At 40.0% G+C, this 21853-nt stretch overlaps 1 protein-coding gene across 50 annotated transcripts in view; it reads left to right on the top strand.

Moving 5' to 3' along the window:
- The window catches only part of LOC106845821 (olfactory receptor 2AE1-like), a 205700-nt gene that overhangs the window by 44407 nt on the left and 139440 nt on the right, over nt 1-21853 (top strand). For 24 of the 50 annotated variants that reach the window (XR_011494078.1, XR_011494079.1, XM_070484241.1 and 21 more), the window contains exons 1-3: nt 4030-4169; nt 5576-5780; nt 6334-6389. The exons of 1 other annotated variant lie outside the window; for it this stretch is intronic. The gene's annotated coding sequence lies outside the window, so the exon portion shown is untranslated. Of the gene's footprint in view, nt 1-4029; nt 4296-5256; nt 5429-5575; nt 5781-6333; nt 6390-16376; nt 16475-20708; nt 21527-21853 lie in introns of those variants that run through there. 25 more of the 50 variants (XM_070484223.1, XM_070484220.1, XM_070484224.1 and 22 more) reach the window with 16 other exon arrangements.

Raw genomic sequence — 21853 nt, 5'->3', positions numbered from 1 at the left:
TGCATTTTAACTGACTATGGTCTATTTCAAACGAATATTAACTTAATTCCTATGAAATATAGAATGTTTCCTCCAATGTAACTCTATTACTTTCCCCTCTTGTGCTATTATTTTTATATATATCTATATATGTTACAAAACCAATACTACAATGTTACAATTATTTCTTTGTACAATCTCATGTCTTTTAAAGAATTTAACAGAAGAAATGAGAAAAATATATTTATAGATTCTTTTTTATAAAACCCAGAAATTTATTACTTCTGGCTCTCTTAATTTCTTCCAGCTGATTCGAGGTACTGTCTGATGTCATTTTCTTCCAGCCCAAAGAATTTCCTTTAGTATTTCTCACAATTCAGTTCTGATATCAAGAAATTCTTCCAGTCTTTTTAAATTTAAGAATGTCCTTATTTTACCTTTATAATTAGTGGATAGTCTTGCTGGATAAAAAAATTCTTCGTTACCATTTTTTCTTTCAGTATTTTGAATATGCCATTTCTCTGCCTTCTAGGGTCTATTTTCTCTGATGAGCAGTTAGATATTATTTATGTTGATGCTCTCCTGTACATGTTCAGTTGTTTTTCTCTTTCTTCTTTTAAGATTTTCTCTTTGTGTGTGGCTTCCAACAGTTTGACTATGATGTGTCTAGGTAAAACTATATCTTTGTATTTATCCTACTTGGAGTTCAGTAAGCTTCTTGGATGTGTAAATTAACATTGTTTCATCAACTTTGGGAAGTTTTGGACATTATTTCTTCAAAAAATTACAATAACTATTACATCCACAATTTGAGGAGGTTGTATTAGATGAGATTTGGGACATTTACTGGGAAAGTCTAGGAACCTGGAAATTGGAATGATTACATGTATTTGGATTCAGATATAGCTGAACTCATTGGGCACAATGAGTCTCCCTTGATTTCATAAGCAGTCATTTCTCCCTGTGTGAGGCTGTTCCTTCATTGCTGGTATTCAACTATAGGATGAATCTCAAAATCATTATCCTGAGTGAAAAAAAAGCCACACGAAAATACACTGTATGATTCCTTTTGCATGAAACCCTAAAAAGATAAAACTAATCTAATATTGACAGGCATAGAGAGAAACAGTTCCCAGATGGAGGTGTCTGAACAGTTTGAAGAGTGATCCAATATACTGGGGCTCTCAATAGATTGCCTCAATTACTCACTCAGATAAGGTTTGAATACAAGAATATCTTCAAGAGGGGCATTATGTTCCTCAATATTTTATAAAATGATCACTACCCATATGAGGGTGAATGCCAGGTAAGTACACCTCCCCCAGTTACTGCTAGGATGGACTCAGTGTGAGGTCAAGATTAAGGTGAAGAAATTGTATTCCTTCACTTACATGGATTTACCGAGCATCTAGGAAGCCCAAAGTTATTATCAGAGGAGAAGGATATGGTCAAACATATACTACTACTTGGTCGGAACAGATATTCTAAACTCTGTGCACTTTGCCTGGCAGGTGCACACTTGCCTCTGCACAGCTTTGAGGCTTATTAGACAGTTCAAGTTTGTTGTACCTGCCACACTCTCTGCAATTTTAAGGCCTTTAAGGTATACTAAAAGTCACTGCTTTGAGGAGCTTAGAAAAAGAAGTGAAGAGTAACTGGATTCTGACAGTGTCTCTCTCACTTCTCTCTCTCTCTCCAAATCCTAAGGGGTGATCCTAGTATAAGTTACCCCTGAAGGAGATACACACTATCCTCAGGCCCTGTCCGAACTTCCTTACTGGCTCCAGGCCCATAATGGGAATAAAAAATCAGCTATGTTCAGAGTAAAATTGCAAGAAATCCAGAAATTAAAAAACCAAAAACACAAAAGGAACTCAAGATCTTGCCCAATAAAGCAGAAACTAGGTAGCACATAAGGGGGTGGATCCTTACCATATTAGATTAGGAAGGATGAATTATGTTTGGATAGGCTCAAATTAATCAATATGAGTATACTCCCTGTGGACTCAGGAGCAGCCCCTGTTGCATTTCAAAGCAATGAAATATGTATTTTCTCTAATGGGATACTGACAAATGTTTTTTTAAAACTCTTAGAGTGTTTCTCATGTGCAGCCATCTTTTGTGGTGACATGAAGGGATCAGTGGTGGTGGCTCTTTGATCATGAAGTTCATTGAAATGAAATAGATGGGTATTCTGCTAAGATGCTTCTTGAGATATATATCTATATACATGTGAAATTCTCGATCTTGTGGGCAGAAAACGAACACAAATCACCACAACAGGGATTTAGATTCTCTTTCTAAATCCTTGCTATATCCTACTTTATAGACAGGAGGCTTTGACTAAAGGGAAGGCTGGGTCCCTTTGACAAAATTCCTCATAACTTGGTCACAAGAATATACAATTAAACATTCCCCAAAAGTCCCCAAGGGAGACCTGTGGCCACATACCCATCAAGTTTCCTTCAAACTGGGTTTACAGTGTATGGTGGCATCATTGGAAATTATGGCTGCTACAATTACAGTCTCACTTGGGGTGGTTCTGAAACGTGTGGTGAAAAAAATCTTCCCAGTGGGTAGAGTTTAAGGAGGTATATTTAGTTCACTTTGTGAAGAACTGACATGTACTTGAGTTTCGATTTATACTGATTTATGTCCAGTAGCTCAGTGAGTTGACAGGTAGTAGGGGGCTAAACAAGAATAAGACTGGAAAATTGGTGACAACAAGGTCTAGAAGAGACATATGTGGATGGAATTCTAAGAATAGGTATTGAATGGGGTTTATAAATGCTTAACAGAGGATAGGATATCAGAGGGAAGAGAACAAGTGAGGTGTTGGGTATTTATTCCTTTGGCTCTCCGTGCTGAGCCATGTAATGGGCATTCACAATGTTTCTCTTCCTAAGACCACAGCTCTCATAAGGGTGGCCTTTTGTGCTAAGTTCTGATAATGTTACCTACTCTCACTACAGCCCTGGGGGTGATAATAACTCTCTACCAACACTAGTTACAGGATGCTTCCCTAACCCTACCCACATTTTTAGAGCCCTATTTATTAGACTCTCCTCAAGTGTCCCATGGTTTCTTGACAACTCACACCTGTTTCTTGAGGGGACCCTGACTAATAGGCCCCACAACAACCCTGATCATAAACTCCATGGGGGTAGGGAATTTACTCTCTTTTATTTGATGTTGCTATCCCAGCACCTAGAATGATGTCGATTGTACAGTCAGTTTTCAATAAATGTTTGTTAAATGACATATGTTGTGACCACTTTCTCTCCTTTGTGATATTTATGTTAAAGTCTATTATGATTGATTTAATATAGTTTAACCAGCATTCTTGTGCTTTTATGTGTAATTTGCTAAAGAATGAGAAAGAATTATAAACGTCAGCAAAAAGCAAGCAAACTTGTCGTTATGTGCATGGAAATCCAAGATATTTAACACAAGTATTTATGAAACAATACGAGAATTCAGCAAGAAGCACTGTTAATGTATAAGACCCAACAGATTTCCTATAAACATCCACCCCTGGAGCACCTGTGCAGACCCTCAGTAGAATCTGCACACTGGGCCCCAGGCGCGCCAGGATGGGGCTCAGGAGTTGGTGGGTCCGGCGGCTGTAAAGGAACAGGGTGGAGGTCCCAGGTTGAAAAATTGTAAAATTATAATTTTACAGCTATGTAATTTAACTACTTCAGTCGTCATGTCTTTTTCTTTTTACAAAGTCAATTTTCCTACATAACTCCAAATTTTTTTCACACCATTTAAGTAACGATATTTTAATATTTTCCGTATCCAATCCATATTCAAATTTCCCCACTTACCTCCAAGTGACTTATGAAAAAAAATGCTATTTTAATCGGGAGCCAATAGCGGACTACCCTTTGCATTTGACAGCAGAGTTCAGGCTTAACCCTTAACCTCTTTGGGCTCAGAGGACCCTGGGCAGAAAAGGTTTAAGAACATCGTGATCCCGCTTTCGCGGAAAGGCCAAGAGTGACTTGAAATGTAGACGCAGAGGCCTATGGGAAATGTAGTTTTAAATAGGTGAGGTTCACCGCCTGGACTCTGGGAAGGGCACGCCACGCTCCTTCTGCGCATGTGCAGCCGTAGCCTCCTCGTTTGTCTTCTCAGGACTCCGGAGAACCGTTGGGGAACTTTGGGGTGTGCTCGGAAAATGCAGGGTGCGCACCGAGGGCGAGGGACTAGCTGGGAAGGGTGTGCCTGTGCTTGGGGATGGGAGCAGGAAGTGTCTGGGACCTCGTCGCCCCCCGCGGCGGTGTATAAACCCGGGCGGGCCGTCAGAGCGGGTAAGGCCGATGGGGGAGACCCCGGCCCTCGGGCTGCCGGGGGGCGCAGGTGTTCGGGGCGGTCCGGGATGCCCGAGGATCGTGTGACCAGCCTGCCTGCAGCCCGCCCGGAGAGAAGCCCGTGTCGGCGGCGGTGGGTGCGGGAGGGAGGAGTGCGTTTATCAGGCGGACGGTGACCGTGGGTCTGCGGTGGAGCCGAGCTCTGGAGCACTACAGGCCCGGTCAGTGCCAGCTCTGTCACCTGTAAGCAGGGGCGACAGAAGGAACCTGGGCGAGAGTCAGGGTTCTCATCTATAAATATTAATAATGATTGTTTCACGGCGACGTTTGGAAACATAGATCACTATTTTAGACAAGTGCCAGGTAGGAAGCCTTAAGTAAGTGACAACTGCTGTTATAGTTAGAGGACGCTTTGTTTTTTTACTGGATAGTTTAATGGACCCTGACAACCACTTCACCAGAAACCGAGGTTCGGGTCGGTGGCCCGATGTGCTCGAGTCAGGAGCTCCCAGCCAGGGAATTTGGATTCGAGGGCAGGTGTGCTTCGCTTCAGTCTCAGGCTTTGTCTGATGTCACACCTGCCCAAGACTGGCATTACAGCCTTCACAGCACTTAGGAACATGGCCTGTCCCTGCGTCCCCAGGGATGTAAAGGAAAGGATGTGGATGGAATCCCACCGTGTGTCACATGTATCCTGGGATTTCTAGTGTCTCTTCAGGTCCCTTGGGTCAGACAGAGGTGCCTGGCCCCCTCTGCATTGTCAGGCTTTCTGTCCTTGAAGTCTAATGTTATAATGAATTCCAAGAGTCAGGCTTTTTGCCCCTAAGATGAATTTATTTCTCAGATCCATGTCCCAGTTGCCTTGAAACAAACCAGCCCTTGTGAGGCAGGAAGCAGGGGGCCTCTGTGAGGGAGTCGTACCTGGAAGAGAGCACCCCTCTGACCTTAGACCTCTCTCCAGAGCTTCAGAGCAGAGACCAGAGCCCAGAAAGGAGCAGATGCTAGATTTGCAAGATCACAAGCAGGTCTTGGTCCTCCTGCCCAGAATGAACCAGACTTGATGATGATGCCACCTTCAGGAGCCACCACACTGTGTGACAGTGGGGCATTTGGGCCGTCCCTGGGAAGTACAGGTGAGCTGGGGTGGCCCAGGGGCAGGCTGCTCAGGAAAGGCTGCTTTGTTGGAGAGCCGTGAGGGCAAGGTCTGGGGGTAAGGGACAACCAGGCAGAGGGAGGAAGTTCTGTCTCCAGTCCCCTTAAATGGCCCCCGCTATTTACAGATGCGCTGCTGTCACACATGTCCACCACCACATGTGACATTAGTGACGTTATCCTGATGTCACAGGATCCAAGAATGATGATCTGTGAAGAGTTTTCCAAGGTCACCTACTTCTAACTCTTTTGAAAGATTTAAAGACATTGGGCCTGAAAATTTCAGTGACTTGTCCAGGGAAACGCAGTTTGTGACAGTTCACTCTCTCACAGGTAAGTTACCAAAAGCATCTATCAAAAGGGCCTTTTGAGAAATACTTCCCAGCTGAAATGAACAATTAAAAATTCCTGCCTTAAATCCTCCCATCTCTTTTACTAGGCTTTCCGTGGATTGTGTATACCAGGGGTTAAATAATATTACTGAGAAAAATAGATAAATGATGCATACTGAGTATTTTTCTGCTAAGTTAACTTTAATGAAGGAATAGTGTCTTGTCGTTTGGCGTACTTTAATTCAACGGATCGGTTGTTTTTATTTCTTTCTGTTATTCAGAAGGACGCATGCGTTATTGTTAAATCAATCGAGTAAAGTTTATGTTCACTCAGTAAAAAAATGCAGATTTCAGCTCCGTGGTCATTTCAGAATCACACAAAGACAGGTGTTGCTGCCTGTCCATGATCCTTCTTGTGCCTTTTCAAAGCCCAGAGGGCCCTGTGCCTATGGGGAGGATGATCCCCAACTGGGGTGCTGAGATTTGAGGAGGTGAATCTAAGAGCTGTAAGACAGCTAAATCTCAGGACCCCTGTCTTCTTTCTGTCCCCTCAGCTGAACCACAGTCCTCTGTACTCGCCCAGGAGCCACAGAAAGTGAACATCCCTCAGGTGAGCTCTTTATTCATTCCCCACTTTATATTGTAATGGATTTATAAGGTTTAGCAGGATCCATGCATTAAAGGAAAAGGAGAAGTAGAAATAGTAGAAATCAAGTCAGTCTTGAGGAAAAATACACCGTGTTTTACTATTAATTGTGATGTTGGCTGTTAGCTTTGAGTGGGTAACCTTGTCAGGGTAAGTAGTTTCCCACTAAGCTACCTGTTTCAATCTCTTTACTTGTGATTGGGCTATTCACATTTTCTGTTTCTTCTTGACTCACTTTTGGGAAGTTGTATGAGTCTTAGAATTTATCTGTTTCTTCTAGATTGTCCAGTTTGTTGCTATATAGTTTTTCATAGTATTCTCTTATAATCCTTTATATTTCTGTGGTATCTGTTGTAATTTCTCCTCTTTCATTTCTAATTTTATTTATTTGAGCCTTCTCTCTTGTTTTCTTAGAGAGTCAGGCTAAGGGTTTGTCAATTTTGCATATCTTCTCAAAGAACCAGCTCTTTGTTTCACTGATCTTTTCTACTGTTCTTTTTTCTTTTTTGGTTTCAATTTCATTTATTTCTGCTCTGATTTTTATTATTTCCCTCCTTCGGCTGACTTTGGGCTTTGTTGGTTCTTCATTTTCTAACTGTATTTTAAGATTGCTTATTTGAGATCTTTCTTGTTTTTTAAGCTGGGCCTATATTGCTATGAATTTCCCTCATAGGACCACTTTTTCTGCATCCCATATGAGTTGGTGTGGTGTATTTTCATTTTCATTTGTCTCCAGATATTTTTTGATTTCTCTTTTAATTTCTTGAATGATCCATTGGTTGTTCAGTAGCATGTTGTTTAGTGTCCACATATTTGTCACTTTCCCAGCTTTTTTCCTGTAGCTGATTTCTAGTCTCATAGCATTTTGGTCAGAAAAGATGCTTGATGTGATTTCAATCTTCTTAAATTTATTGAGGCCTATCTTGTTTCGAAACATATGGTCTGTCCTTTGAATGCTCCATGTGCACTTGAGAAGAATGTGTATTCTGCTATTTTTGGACAGAATGTTCCATATATATCTATTAAGTCCATCTTGTCTAGTTTTTCATTTAATTCCACTATTTCCTTGTTAACTTTATGTCTGGATGATCTATCCATCGATGTAAGTAGACTATTGGGGCCCCCTGCTATTATTGTGTTGTTGTTAATATCTCTTTTTAGGTCTGTTAATAGTTGCTTTATGTACTTTGGTACTCCTTTGTTGGGTACACGTATATTTATAAGTGTTATGTCTTCTTGTTGGAGTGTCCCTTTTACCATTATATACTGCCCCTCTTTGTCTCTCGTTGCCTTTTTTATCTTGAGGTCTACTGTGTCTGATATAAGTATTGCAATAACTGCTTTCTTTTGTTTGCCATTAGCTCAGAGTATCATCTTCCATCCCTTCACTCTGAGCCTGTGTTTGTCTTTAGAGCTAAGAGTGTTTCCTGGAGTCAGCATATTGATGAGTCTTGTTTTTCAATCCATCCCACCACTCTGTCTTTTGATTGGAGAATTCAATCCATTTACATTTAGAGTGATTATTTATATATAAGGGCTTAATGCTGCCATTTTGTCACTTGTTTTCCAGCTCTGTATTTCCCTTGTTTCTCGTCTTGTGTATTTTGGACTGCCAGTTCAGTTTGGTAGTTCTCTATGATGGTTTTCTCAGTTTTCTCTCTTTTGTGTGTGAGGAAGACTGGCCCTGAGCTAACATCTGTAAGCAATCTTCCTCTCTTTTAGCTTGAGGAAGATTGCCACAAATGTTAGCTCAGCAACAATCTTCCTCTGTTTTTTGTATGTGGGACGCCAGCACAGCAGGGCTTGATGAGAGATGCATAGGTCTGTGCCTGGGACCTGAAGCTGCAAACCCTGGGTGGCTGAAGCAGAGCATGCGAACTTAACCATTATGCCACTGGGACAGCCCCTCAGTTTTCTTTTTTTGGTATCATTTGTGTCTCTGTTCTGATTATTTGTTTAGTGGTTACCATCAGGTTTGTATAAAAAATCTCGTAGATGAGATATACCATTTTCTGATAGCCTCTTATTTCCTTGGTCTAAGCCAGTTCCATCCCTTTCCTCTTCCTCTGATTTGTTGGTCATAACACATTCTGTTTTGTGTTGTGATTTTGTGGTTAAAATCACAAGAGTATAGTTATTTTTGATGTTTTCCTTCCCTTTATCTTTCATGTCATGATTAAGTTTTTGCTAACCTCTTCTGGTAGAGAGCTGCAATTTTCTGACTTTGGCTGCCTATTTATCTCCTTGCTCAAGGCTTTGTGAACTCTTTTTTTTCTTTTTCAGGTATGAAGGTCTTCTTGAGCATTTCCTGTTTGGGGTGTCTTGTGGCGATGAACTACCTCAGCTTTTGTTTATGTGGGAAAGTTTTTATTTCTCCACCATATCTGTAGGATATTTTTCCCTGGATAGAGTATTCTCGGCTGAAGGTTTTTGTCTTTCAGAATTTTGAATATCTCATTCTACCTTCTCGTAGCCTGTAAAGATTCTGCTGAGAAATCTCCTGAAAGTTTGATATGGTCTTTGTAAGTTATTTTCTTCTGCCTTGCCGCCTTTAAAAATATTTCTTCTTTGTCACTGACTTTTGCCAGTTTTACTACTCTATGCCTTGGAGTAGGTCTTTTTACATGGATGTAATCAGAAGTTCTGTTAGCGTCTTTTACTTGTTATTCCAGCTCCTTTCCCAGGTTTGAACAGACTTTCTGCTCCTTTCTCCCTCCCTTCTCCCTCTATAATACCCATAGTTTTTATGTTGCATTTCCTAATTGAATCAGATATTTCTCAGAGAATTTCTTCATTTCTTTTTAGTCTTAATTCTCTCTCCTCCTCCATCTGAAGCCTTTCTATATTTCGGTCCTCCAGATTGCTAATTCCGTCTTCCATAACGTCAGCTCTGTAATTCAGTGTGTCCAGATTTTTCTATATCTCATTGTGTTTTTCATCTCCAACATTTCTGATTGGTTTCTCTTTATAGGGTCAATCTCTTTTGTGAAGTATTCCCTCTGTTTATTAATTTTATTCCTGATTTAATTGAACTATCTGAATTTTCTTGTAACTCGTTGAGTTTTTTAATGTTAGCTATTTTGAATTCTCTGTCATTTACATTGTAAATTTGTGTGCCTTCAGGATTGATTTCTAGGTGCTTTTCATTTTCCTTCTGGTCTGGACTATTAATATATTTCTTCATACTATTTGATGGGGTTGGTTTGTGCCTTCACATAGATAGTATCTGGTTGCAGATTCCACCTGCCGCCAATGGAGGAGGTTCAGGAGCTGTGTATTCTGAGCCTGCTGTGATCCCTGGTGTCTGTGCTTGTCCTTTGGAATCTATGCTGACAGGACCCATCTGCGATTGCCTGCTTGTAGCTGCTGCTTTGCTAACGTACGCATGGGCACTCTAGACGGGGTCCCTTGCTCTGGCTGACTGGCTGAGCTTGTGAGCCCAGCAGGGGGAGGGGCACTTCTTTTGCATGTGCCATCCCGTGGGTGTTCTCTGTTTGCCCTCGCTGTCTGTCCTCCTGGCGTGCTGGCTTCATGAAGACAACCCCACAATAGCTTAGCCTCCTCTGTGGAGCTTTCCTATGGGATGTGAGGGAACTTGGAGAGCGAAGGCTTTCCCACAGAGTCTCCCCCCAGGCCCCTCTTTTCTCAGAGCTGTGCATGGTCCTGTGCCCTGGGTCATTGCTGGGGAGGGAGAGGAGATCCCCTTACTTCCTCCTCCTTCCTCCTGGGGGGGTCCAGCACGTCCACCTTCAGACATGTGGCTGCATGGGTCTCTCAGATGTCTTTTGTGTTGTGTGCCTGTCCTCTGTTGGTTTATGAATGTCCTTTTCATTGTTTCTTAGGGAGGAGAGTCTAAGGGAAGAGCTCACTCCGCCGTGAAGCTGATGTCATGCCTGGTCATTCTATTTTTAAGTTTCTGAGGAATCTCTGTACTGTTTTCCACAGTGGCTGCACCAATTTACATTCCCACCAGCAGTGTATGAGGGCTCCCTTTTCTCCACATCCTCTCCAACACTTCTGTTTTCTTTGTAAAGATTGGCACCTGAGCTAACATCTGTTGTCTATCTTATTTTCCTTCTTGTTCTCCCCAAACCCTCCCAGTACATAGTTGTATATTCTAGTTGTATGTCCTTCTGGCTGTGCTGTGTGGGATGCCACCTCAGCATGGCTTGATGAGTGGTGCCGTGTCCAGGCCCAGGATCCAAACCGGCAAAACCCTGGGCTGCTGAAGTGAGTAGCGCACACGAACTTAACCACTCGGCCATGGCACTGGCCCCTCTCCAACACTTCTTATTTCTTGTCTTTTTAATAATAGCCATTCTGATGGGCATGAGGTGATATCTCATTGTGGTTTTGATTTTTATTTCTCTAATTATTAGTGATGTTGAACATCTTTTCATGTGCCTGTTGGCCATCTGTATATCTTTGGGAAAATGTCTGTTCAAATCCTCTGACCATTTCTTGACTAAGTTTGTTCTTTTGTTGTTGAGTTCTTCATATATTTTGGATAGCAACCCCTTATTGGATAAATGATTTGCAGATATCTTCTTCCAGTTGCTAGGTTGTCTTTTCATTTTATTGATGTTTCCTTTGCCATACAGACGCTTTTTAGTTTGATGTAGTCCCATTAGCTTATTTTTTCTTTTGTTTCCCTTTCCTGAGGAGACATATTCAAAAAGATACTGCTAAGAATGATAGCAAAGAGCTTACTGCCTACGTTTTCTTCTTTGGAGTTTTATGGTTTCAGGTCTTACATTCAAGTGTTTCATCCATTTTGAGTTAATTTTTGTGCATGGTGTAAGATAATGGTCTGCTTTCATTCTTTTGTGTGCGGCTGTCCGTTTTCCCAACAGTGTTTATTGAAGAGACTTTCCCTTCTCCATTGTATGTTCTTAGCTCCTTTGTTGAAAATTGGCTGTTCCTAAATGTATGGGTTTATTTCTTGGCTATCAATTCTGTTCCATTGATCTGTGACTGCTTTTCTGCCAGTATCGTGCTGTTTTGATTAGTACAGCTTTGTAGTATACTTTGAAAGTAGGGAATGTGATGCCTCCAGCTTTGTTCTTTTTTCTCTGGAGTGCTGTGGCTCTTTGGGGACTTTTGTTTCCAATAAATTTTAGAATTCTTCTTTCTATTTCTTTGAAAAATGTCATTGGGGTTTTGATAGGGATTACATTGAATCTGTAGATTGCTTTAGGTAATATGGACTTTTTAACTATGTTAATTCTTCTAATCCATGAGCACAGAATATCCTTCTATTTCTTTATGTCTTCTTTAATTTCTTTCAACAATGTCTTATAGTCTTCAGTGTATAGGTCTTTCACCGCATTGGTTAAATTTATTCCTACCCACTTAATTCTTTTTGTTGTGATTGTAAATAGGATTGTATTCTTGATTTTTTATTTCTGCTCGTTTGTTTTTAGTTTTTTGATGGATTCTTTAGCGTTTTCTATATGTAAAATCTCATCATCCACAAGTAGTGACAGTTTTACTTCTTCCTTTCCAGTTTGAATATGTTTTATTTATTTTTTTTATTTGATTGCTCTGGCTAGGACTAAGAAGTGAGCGTGGGCATCCTTGTCTTGTTCCTGCTCTTAGAGGGATAGCTATCAGTTTACACCATTGAGTATAATGTTAGCTGTTGGTTTGTCATATATGGCCTTTATTATGTTGAGGTACTTTCCTTCTATAATTATTTTATTGAGAGTTATTATCATAAATATGTGGTGAATCTTGTCAAATGCTTTCTCTGCATCTGTTGAGATGATCATGTGATTTTTATTCTTCATTTTGTTAATGTAGTTTATAACATTGATAAAGAATACTGTTGTAATCCTTTGTATTTCTGTTATATTGCTTGTGATTTCTTCTCTTTCTGATTTTATTTGAGGCTTCTCTCTTTTTGTCTTATTCTACCTAAAGGTTTGTCAATTTTGTTTATATTTTCAAAGAAGTAGCTCTTAGTTTCGCTGATCTTTTCTATTTTCTTTTTACTCTCCATGTCATTTATTTCAGCTCTGATTTCTAGTAGTTCCTTTGTTCTCCTGAGTTTGGGCACTTCATTTTTCTTCTTTTCTGATTCTTTTGGATGTATTGTTAGATTGTTTATTTGAGATTTTTCCTGTTTCTCAAGGTAGGCCTGTGTTGCTAGGAACTTCCCTCTTAGTACTGCTTTTGCTGTATCCAATAGATTTTGGTACACTGTATTTTCCTTTTCATTTGTCTCCAGATATTTTTCCATTTCTCCTTTAATTTTGTTGTTGTTCCAATAGTTAATGAATAGCACGTTGTTTAGGCTCCACCTATTTGTGACTTTTCCAGCTTTCTCCTTGTGGTTGATTTCTAGTTTCATACCATTGTGGTTGGAAAAGATGCTTGATATCTTTTCAGTCTTCTTAAGTTTATTGGGAGTTGTTTTGTTTCCCAACAAACAGTGTATCTTTGAGAATGTTTCATGTGTACTGGAGAGAAAATGTATATCCTGCTGCTTTTGGATTGAATATTATATATGTATCTGTTCAATTCATCTGGTCTAGTGTTTCATTTAAGATCAACGTCTCTTTGTTGATTTTTCTCTCTAGAAGACCTATCCGTTGATGTAAGTGGGTTATTAAAGTTCCCTACTCTTATGGTGTTGCTGTCAGTTTCTCCCTTTAGATCTGTTAATAGTTGTTTTATAGACTTTGGTGCTTCTACGTTAGGTGCATATATATTAATAAATGTTATGTCTTCTTGATGGATTATCCCCTTTATCATTATATAATGCCCATCTTTGTCTCTTGTCTTTTTTGGCTTGCAGTCTATTTCGTCTGATAGAATTATGGCTACACTCACTTTCTTTTGGTTGTCATTTGGTTGGAGTATCATCTTCCACCCCTTCACTCTGAGCCTATGTTTTTCTTTAGAGCTGAGATGGGTCTCCTGGAGGCAGCACATTTTTGGGTCTTTTTCTTAACCTGTCCAGCCTCTCTGTCTTTTCATTGGTGCATTCAATCCATTTACATTTAGGATGATTATGGATATATAGGGACTTACTATTGCCATTTTATCTTTTGTTTTATGGTTGCTCTATATTTCCTTTGTTTCTTTTTCCTTGTGTTTCTCACTACAATTTCAGCTTGACGGTTTTTGGTGGTGTGTTTTTCAATTTCCTCTTTTTTTATGTTTCGTGACTCTGCCTTAATTTTTGTTTTGTGGTTACCATGAGGTTTGTATAAAAGGTCTCACAGATGAGATAGTTCTTTTTCTGCTGATAGCATTTTTGCTTCATTTGACTAGGCAAGTTCTGTCCTTTTCTTCTTACCTTGCTATTTTTGTTGTCAAAATTATTTCTTTCTGTATTGTGAATTTGTTACCAAATTGGAATGGTTAATGTTATTTTTAATGCTTTCTTTCCCTTTAACCTTTGCATCATAATTGTTTACTACCATGTTCTGATACAGAGTTGCAGTTTTCTGATTTTATCTATTTATCAACTTGTTTAAAGCTTTGTATCCTTTGCCTTTTCATTTCAGACAGGAGAGCTCTTTTTGACATTTCTTATAAGGCAGGTCTAGTGGTGATGGACTCCCTCAGTTTTTGTTTCTTCCTCACACTTTATTTGTCAGCTGCAGCAGTGGACCCCCAGCTGTCGCAGCACCCAAGGACACAGAGCTGATTATTACAGTGTTGATTAATACAGTCCCTAAGTAGCTCTCAAATACTTCTACTTTTCTGCATCCTTTCTGAAACCACCCTAGTCGAAGTAAGCAACTAAGTAACTGGATGACTCTAATGACCTCATGTCTCTGATCCTCAATTTCTTGGTTTGTGAGATGAGGCAGTTAGAAGGATCACCAAGTTTCTTCCTTCTCTATATTCTGTGATTATCAGAATCTACAACTATGGAGAGACTCAGGGAAAAATCAATTCCAATGTTTTGGGAAACCATCTCACTTTCTCCGTTTAAATTAACTCTTGGGGTGACTGAGATTGTGCCTCATATCCTCTCATAGCACTGCTCTTAAGGACAGTCTCAGAATCTTCAAGACAACTTAAAAGAAGGCCCTTTCTCTTAAATAGGAATCTGCCTTATGCCATGTTTTGAGCTGTAGAAAATATTTTAGAATGAGATTCTAGTGTTGGTAACAAATTTATCTACATTGTTAATTCATCTGAAAGCTCCTATTCTTGAAAATGTCCCATGTGGGGGTAAAGAAGTTCCATGTAAAGATTTAGTCCATTTTTGTTGACAATCTCTTGAGTGTATGTTAAAAACCTGGATAACAGGATACTGTTCATGGAGATTGGGGGGAGGGACAGTGATGAATGAGTTTGGTTGACTTTCAGCAGTAGTAAGGTCAAAATGAAAGCATTATAAAAGAAGAGTAGAGATTTAGGTCAGGGCTTTCTATGAAAAACAAGTAAAAACCATAAGCAGATGGAAAAAGTTTAAGTGACACAGTATGGCAGATTCCACTGATGAGTTTAATAGGCAGCCATTTTAGTGGCAGAGAGAGTAGACTGATTCAAGGGACAAGAACCAAAAAGCAAGGGGTCCCATCCTGCCCTGAGGATTCTTTTGTTCTGAAGTGTGTTAGCCCAGCTGAGTGAAGACCTGGGGAGGATGTTGTAGATCCTCTAAAAGGGGCATCCATCAGCTGCAGGAAGATGTGCCATCTCTCCCCAAAGCTCATTAGCAGATTGGAAGTGGGATGCTACATTACTCTGATTAGCGTTAATTTTATAATTCTAGGCATAGAACTTTCCTCCACATGAGTCAGCCTTCACACAAAAACACAGACTCACATGGTGTGGATAAAACACAAGTAACCTTACTGCTGCTTCCCATCTTCCAAGGACCCAGTGGGAAGGAAAACGTGGTTCCCTAGCAAAGAGGGGAGTTAAGGGCTGGAGTTTCCCAGCTCTCCAAGCTGGGTGCAGGTCCCACAAATCGGGGAGAAGTGCAATGCCATCTTTCTGGCAGACCAAGACTTTGGGAAAACTGGGTCCTTCTGATCTGGTTAGGGAAGATGCAGTACTTCCAACAGCCACTGCAGCAGGGCAACAGCAGCATTACAAGTGAGATGAGGAACGTTACCTCAGAGCCTCCCAGGGAGAGAGCATTTAGGCCCCTACCGTTTATTGGGATAACTGGTTCCTGGCCCTTTGGAAAATACCCAGTCATCCCAGGGCTAGACTTCTCAGGAAAAGTAACTTGCCAATCCCTTTAAAATTTGCAGCTAAAACCTATCTACACTTTTTTTTGTTACATATATTGTTGGGGCTTCATTTCAAACTGCTATATTACAAAACTGTGTTTCAGATAACTTTAAATCCATGGCAGTGACTTTCAAATTCTTTTGATGGCAACTCACAAAATAAATCTATAAATTATGTTTTATCATAAATCAGTATATACGCACACACACCAAAAGAATATAAAAATTTTATGAAACTCTTCTTACCTTTTTACGTGTAATACACTCTAATATTATCTATTCCATTTTGTTTCATTGTTTTTTAAGTGCTTGTCACACCCTCTAGAATTATTTCATAATCCACTAGTGGGTCAGGAGCGACAGTTTGAAAAGCACTATTTTAAAATTATTGCTTCCAGGTACCCTAGCCGGTAGTCTGGTATCCAGATTTTTAAAAGGCTTATTAAAATGCATCATCAAAAAGCAATATTTACTAAAGGACCCTCAGTCTCTATAAAGAGCACTCTCTTGGGGATTCCAACCACAAGTTACCAGATAAATAACCAGCTTTCCTTTGCAGAACTGAGATGTGAGCTCAACACCAAGTAAAAATGACATAAAATCAGAACAAAGTTGGAAAAGGAGGACCACCTCCAAATGCAATATGTGGTCCTTCTGGGAAACATGATGCAGCCTAGAGTGAGGTGAGGGGGACAAAACAGAAAAAAAACATTAATGGAGAAAAAATCAAGCTTGTAACTTCTGTCTCCAGGCTTCACAAGGTGGACTTGTACTTCCAACCCTAAGAGACGGAGTGATGTTCAGCATGACTCCATAATCCTGTGGCCTTGAGCACCTCAGCAGACATCAGTTAAGTCATTTAAGGATAACTGCAAATTAAATTAGTTCATCCTAACTCTATATGACTTCACTCATAGGTGGAAGTTAGTATATTGATAAGGAGATCTGATCGGTGGTTACCAGGGAAAACGGGGGGTGGGGGGAGGGCACAGAGGGGGAAGTGGTGTACCCACAACGTGACTAACAAAAATGTACAACTGAAATCTCACAAGGTTGTAATCTATCATAAGATTAATAAAAAAAAAATTAGTTCATCCTAATTACGCAAAAATGATAAATTCAAATAAGCAAGGTAATTCAATTCTGAATTAAAAATTTTTTCAATCACTTGACATCTCAAATCAAAGCAAATGGGTAATGTTACCAATTATATCAATTCGACTCTATATTTCAATACATAAACATATGATGAACAATTAAAATTCTTATGTGATATGCATTTAACTTGTTAACATTTATGCTACAGTAGGGAACCACACTCGAGAAACGGGGTCATGTCCTTGAAAACCAAAGAAGGTTATCACAAAAGAGTCTTTGTAAGAATCCAGCAACAGGATGAGTCCCCAAAATCTATTAAGTAAACTATCCCACAGGAAAAGTGAGGCAGATCACACTAGTAAAGGCAACACTATGGAAGCTTATGAAATAGTTAGCAAGGGAAACCTTTGATACATAATAAAAATATTTAGTTTTAGGAAGCAGTATGATAGGCTCTGATATGGTTGCACTTATGAGTACAGGACTTTCATAGGAAGGAAAGAAATGGAAATTCACTGAATGTCTGTGTTTTGTCATGCATCACTAAATACCTTCGATTACATTATAGCATTGGAAACTAGGAAGCAGAAATGTTAAATAACTTGTTGTAGGCCACACAGTAATAAATGACAGAACTAGGACTTAAACTCCATCTTCTAATTACGCATCCATTATTCTTGTCACATCAATACCACTTTATCCTGAACTAGTACTCAAAATATGATAGTGCTTAAAATATTTGCTTAAGCATTTCTTAGGATTTCTGATCAAGGTCAATTGAAATTCCAATTTCAAGGCTAATGAATAAGAAAGTGACCTTTAAAAGGAAAAAAATACGTAAAAAATATACATGCATTCTGGGTGGCATTATGAATCTTCAAACTTTCGATATTCTTTGTGTCTCGTGTAAGGATGAAAAAAGTTATCTATTGCTGTATAACAAACCACAACAAAGTAGAGTAGCTTGAAACAGTAACTTATTCTTGTCTCTTATTGTTCTGTGGATTGGCTGGGATTCGCTGGGCAGTTCTTGCTTGGGGTCTCCTAGGAAGTACAGTCAGATGTCAGCTTGGGCTGAAATCCTCTTTGCCTCTATTGTGCTGGATGTCAAGATGGTTCATTTCTGTGTTTGCTGAGGATGCTGGCTGTTATCTTATTCGGGGCTGCCAACTGGAGGGCCTGCATGTGGCCTCTTCATGTGACTTGGGCATCTCTCAAAGTGGTGGCTGGGTTCCAAAAGAAAGCATCTCAAGAGGATATATTCCAAAAGACCAGGCTTCTTACAGCCTAGCCTCAGAAGTCCCAGAAAGTCACCTCCACAGCATCCTATTGGTTGAGCCAGTCACTGAGGCCTAGGGGGAGGGATGTAGACTCCATCTTTTGATATGAGAAGCAGCAGGCAATAAGGGAGGGAGGGAGACTGCCCATCTCACCTTAGTCTTTAGCCTCCCATCTGGCATCTCTACTTTACCCAACTGAGTTAGAAGGGGAAATAGATGATACAACTACAATAACACAAATTATTGTGTGGTGTTTTCTCTATCTCTTTGGCACTCTCTCTTTCTCTGGAAACACAGCACTTCTTGAATGAATGGATAAATGAGTCTCTCCCTTTTCCTCTCTACTCCTTTTTTGCCTCCTCACCTTTCTTTTCTTCTTTTTAACTGCAGATGAAAGGTTAAAAAAAAATGTGTTAAGCAGCAACATGCTCTAATTAGTAAATCTTATAGTTAGTTTCTACTCAGATCTCCCATTTCATGTCTACCTGCCTGATTCAGTCATCGTCCTGTCAGGGAAGGTGATAAGAATGCAAGCAAAGGAGAGAAGAGAGGGAAAAATGGGAAAGCAAAAGTAGATTATCGAGGGAAGAAGGAAAATATAAATGGGAAGGGAAATAAATCAGGAGCACTGAACACCGTTAAGCCCAAATGGCTGAAAAGACAAAGGGAAAGAAGCAAATTTTTCCCTTATGATGCTGCATCCATCCTTCCTTCCTTTCCAATCCATGGCCGCCATCGCCAGCCTAGTCTAACCTTATTTCTTAATGCCTGAATTTTTGCTATATCATCTTACCTAATCTCCCTGCCTAGTTTTTACCCCTTAGAAATCATCAAAAATGGGGCCAGCCCGGTGGTGTAGTGGTTAAGTTTGTGTGCTCCTCTTTGGCGGCCTGGGGTTTATAGGTTCCCATTCTGGCACAGACCTATACACTGCTTATCAGGCCATGCTGTGGCAGGCGAGCCCCGGATGAAATGGAGGAAGATGGGCACGGATGTTAGCTTAGGGCCAATCTTCCTCCAAGAAAAGAGAAAGAAATAAAATAAAATAGATCATCAAAAACACTCCTTTCCTCATGGTGCTCTCAATTACAAAAAAAGAAAAGAGAACACTAAATGACTTCTGAAGGATTAAGTCCAATATAAACATTTTAAGAATTTTCATAATCTGACCTAACTTTCCTTGCCACTCTTGTTTCTCAAGTCTCCCATATGTGAAACTCTTTACTCAGCCAGAGCACTCTACTCAGTGTATCCAAATACACAGAAAAATGAGACTAGATCTCACTATTACATCATGAAAAATACAAAACCTGAATCAAGGAAAATAACAGACAACAAAAATATTACATTACAGAAAGCAGTGTGGTGACATTATAAGCTTCTAATTATAGCGCTTATGGTCCAGCTCACTTCTCACGAATACAGCCTTCTCCTTTTGTCTTCTGTCCTTTGCTCTAAGGATCCTATCACCAGGAGCATTCCCCGCCGCTCTCTGCCTTCCTAAATCCTGTCTCATCAGGACCCACAACATTAACTGACTAATTTGGAAGACGTGTGATTAACAGAATCATTCTGGACCTGAAGTCCCTTGTTAACACTACAGCATCAGATTTGATTCTCGATGGACACCAAGTCACTCAAATTCCATCTCAGTTTTTACTCTGTAGATTTGTTCAGTATACGGTTGATTAAAAGACCATTCACCCCAGTTTGGTAGATAATTCAACCAGCCTCCAATCCAAAGTTTGTACAACTTTGATTTGTAGTAATTAAAAACAGTAATTACAGAAACAGTTAAAACATTCATTGCTAATATTGTAACTCTTTGGGAACCTGATATAAATGCAGTTTTAAAAAAACAGGATATTTGAAGATAGTAACGTACACCGTGATTAACAAGATTTTGTGGTGAGAGTAGTTTATTGTCAGGTATAATTAAAGCTGTAGATGCTATTCTGAAAGTACAGACTTTAGGGGGCGAGGGAAGAGAGTTTTTGAAGCAAAGTACAAATTAGGAATAATTACAGTGATGGTTATGGAATGTCAACATCCATTTCATCATGATGAGCTCAGTCTCCTTCAAAATTCACTTGAGTCCGGGAAAGCATTAGTGTAAGACAAAAGGCAGCTTTGGGAAAAATACCTTTGAAGTATTAAGGAGTAGAGTGATTGGCAGTCAGCAAACATAAAAATGGACGAAAGAGTAAATGTCTTGATCACCTACGGAAAGTGTACACTTCAAGTATCTTATTAAAAAACCAGTTTTCTTTTTTTATGTCCAATGTTGAATGCACCTGCAATTGTTGTTTTTTAATCTATTTTGATCCCCAAACTGGATATAACTAAATGTTTTATGGGAGTCTATAAAGGTGATGAAATTATAAAGAAAAGTAAGTGAAAGATTATCAGACAGGAGAGTGGAGGCTTCTGGGGTGATATCAGCATTGTATGATTTGACATGAGTGGTGGGTCTGTGGGTGCTCACTTCATTCTCCTTGTTTATGGTTTATGCGTGTTGCTGTTTACAACGCAGTTATGTAGAGAATCCGCTGACACTAATACCTTCGACAGTTCATTAGCCCAAGGGTGTCTGTTATGCTTTAACCAGGGCTTTGCTCACGTTCCCTTTTGCCCACATGAAGCCAGTTGTGCATTAAGAGATGACACAAACATCTCTTGAAACGAGATTTCTTCTTGTTTTCTAGAAGAAATAGCGAAGCTGGTCTAGCGCTTGGTGATATTTCCAAACAGTCCTTTTGTGAATGGCCGTGAGAAGATGTCCTTCTTCAGCCAAGGATGAAGCCTTGTACTTTGTATTATTTAAAGTACCTGATGCCATGCTACACAACTAGTGTGTGTGCATCCATCCATCTGACAGATATTTATTGACTCACCTACCAGCTGACTCCCTGGGAAGCCAGAGCAGTTTGCCAACTAATATGGTTAATTGGGATTTGATAAGTGCTATAAAGACACCAGAGATTCAGCAGTTTCTCCCAGCTATCGAACTTATTTTGGCTAATGGGTATCACTCCCACTGCCATTTCAATCTTACAAAGAAGAGGATTGAGCAGTCAGAAGGTGGAAACTTAATAAAAATTGAAAGTCAGAGATGGGAGGGAATGAAAGCAGCAAAGGAAGGAGGAGGCAGAGACTGGATGGCCAGCAAGGCCTCAGTGCCCTGCACAGTTTAAGCTGAGCCAGGTATTCTTCCTGTTTCCTTGCTTGATCTTTGCTTGATCCACCCTCTTGCCGACGCCCTCACCTGGAGGAGTCAAGCCCAGCACAGATGCCACTGAGACAGGTCAAAGCCAGGGAAAGGTCCTGGGATCAAAACTTGGCTAAGTATGATCCAAACTTCCAAGCAGTCAGAAGTAGAAAGAGCCAGAAGATAAACCTAACCCATTTTTGAAGGAGTGCCAAAGGTGAAAAGCAGGAAAACCAAAATTACTCATCAAGTCTAAAGGGGGAGCACAGAGCCAGAAGCTGAGAGGAGAAGAGGAGTCAAGCAAGTCAGTGCCAGGTAAAAACAGAAATAGAGAGTTGAAAAAAAAAAAAAAAACAAAGCAAAGCGAAATGAAGGGTCCAAGACAATAATTGGGAGCATTCCTTGGGGTTTGATAATGGATTTTATGGGTTAGCTTAAGTTAAAAGCAAAAGATGTGAGCGGGTACCTTCCTTCCTTCTGACATTATCTCCCACCTTGTCAACAGTCCATTGTTACCAAGGCATTAACAACACTTACCAAACAAAGTCTAGAAGCCCTTTGGGCAGTCTTGCTAAGAACCAGCTTAGTCTAGACTGATTTGGCCTTGAGGATGACCACATCTCCTCAGGACAGTTCTCCCTG

This window comes from Equus asinus, chromosome 14 (genome assembly GCF_041296235.1).
Source record: "Equus asinus isolate D_3611 breed Donkey chromosome 14, EquAss-T2T_v2, whole genome shotgun sequence".
Lineage (NCBI taxonomy): Eukaryota > Metazoa > Chordata > Mammalia > Perissodactyla > Equidae > Equus > Equus asinus.
The sequence above is the reverse complement of the archived record's forward strand: the minus strand, read 5'-3'. Positions and strand labels throughout refer to the sequence as shown.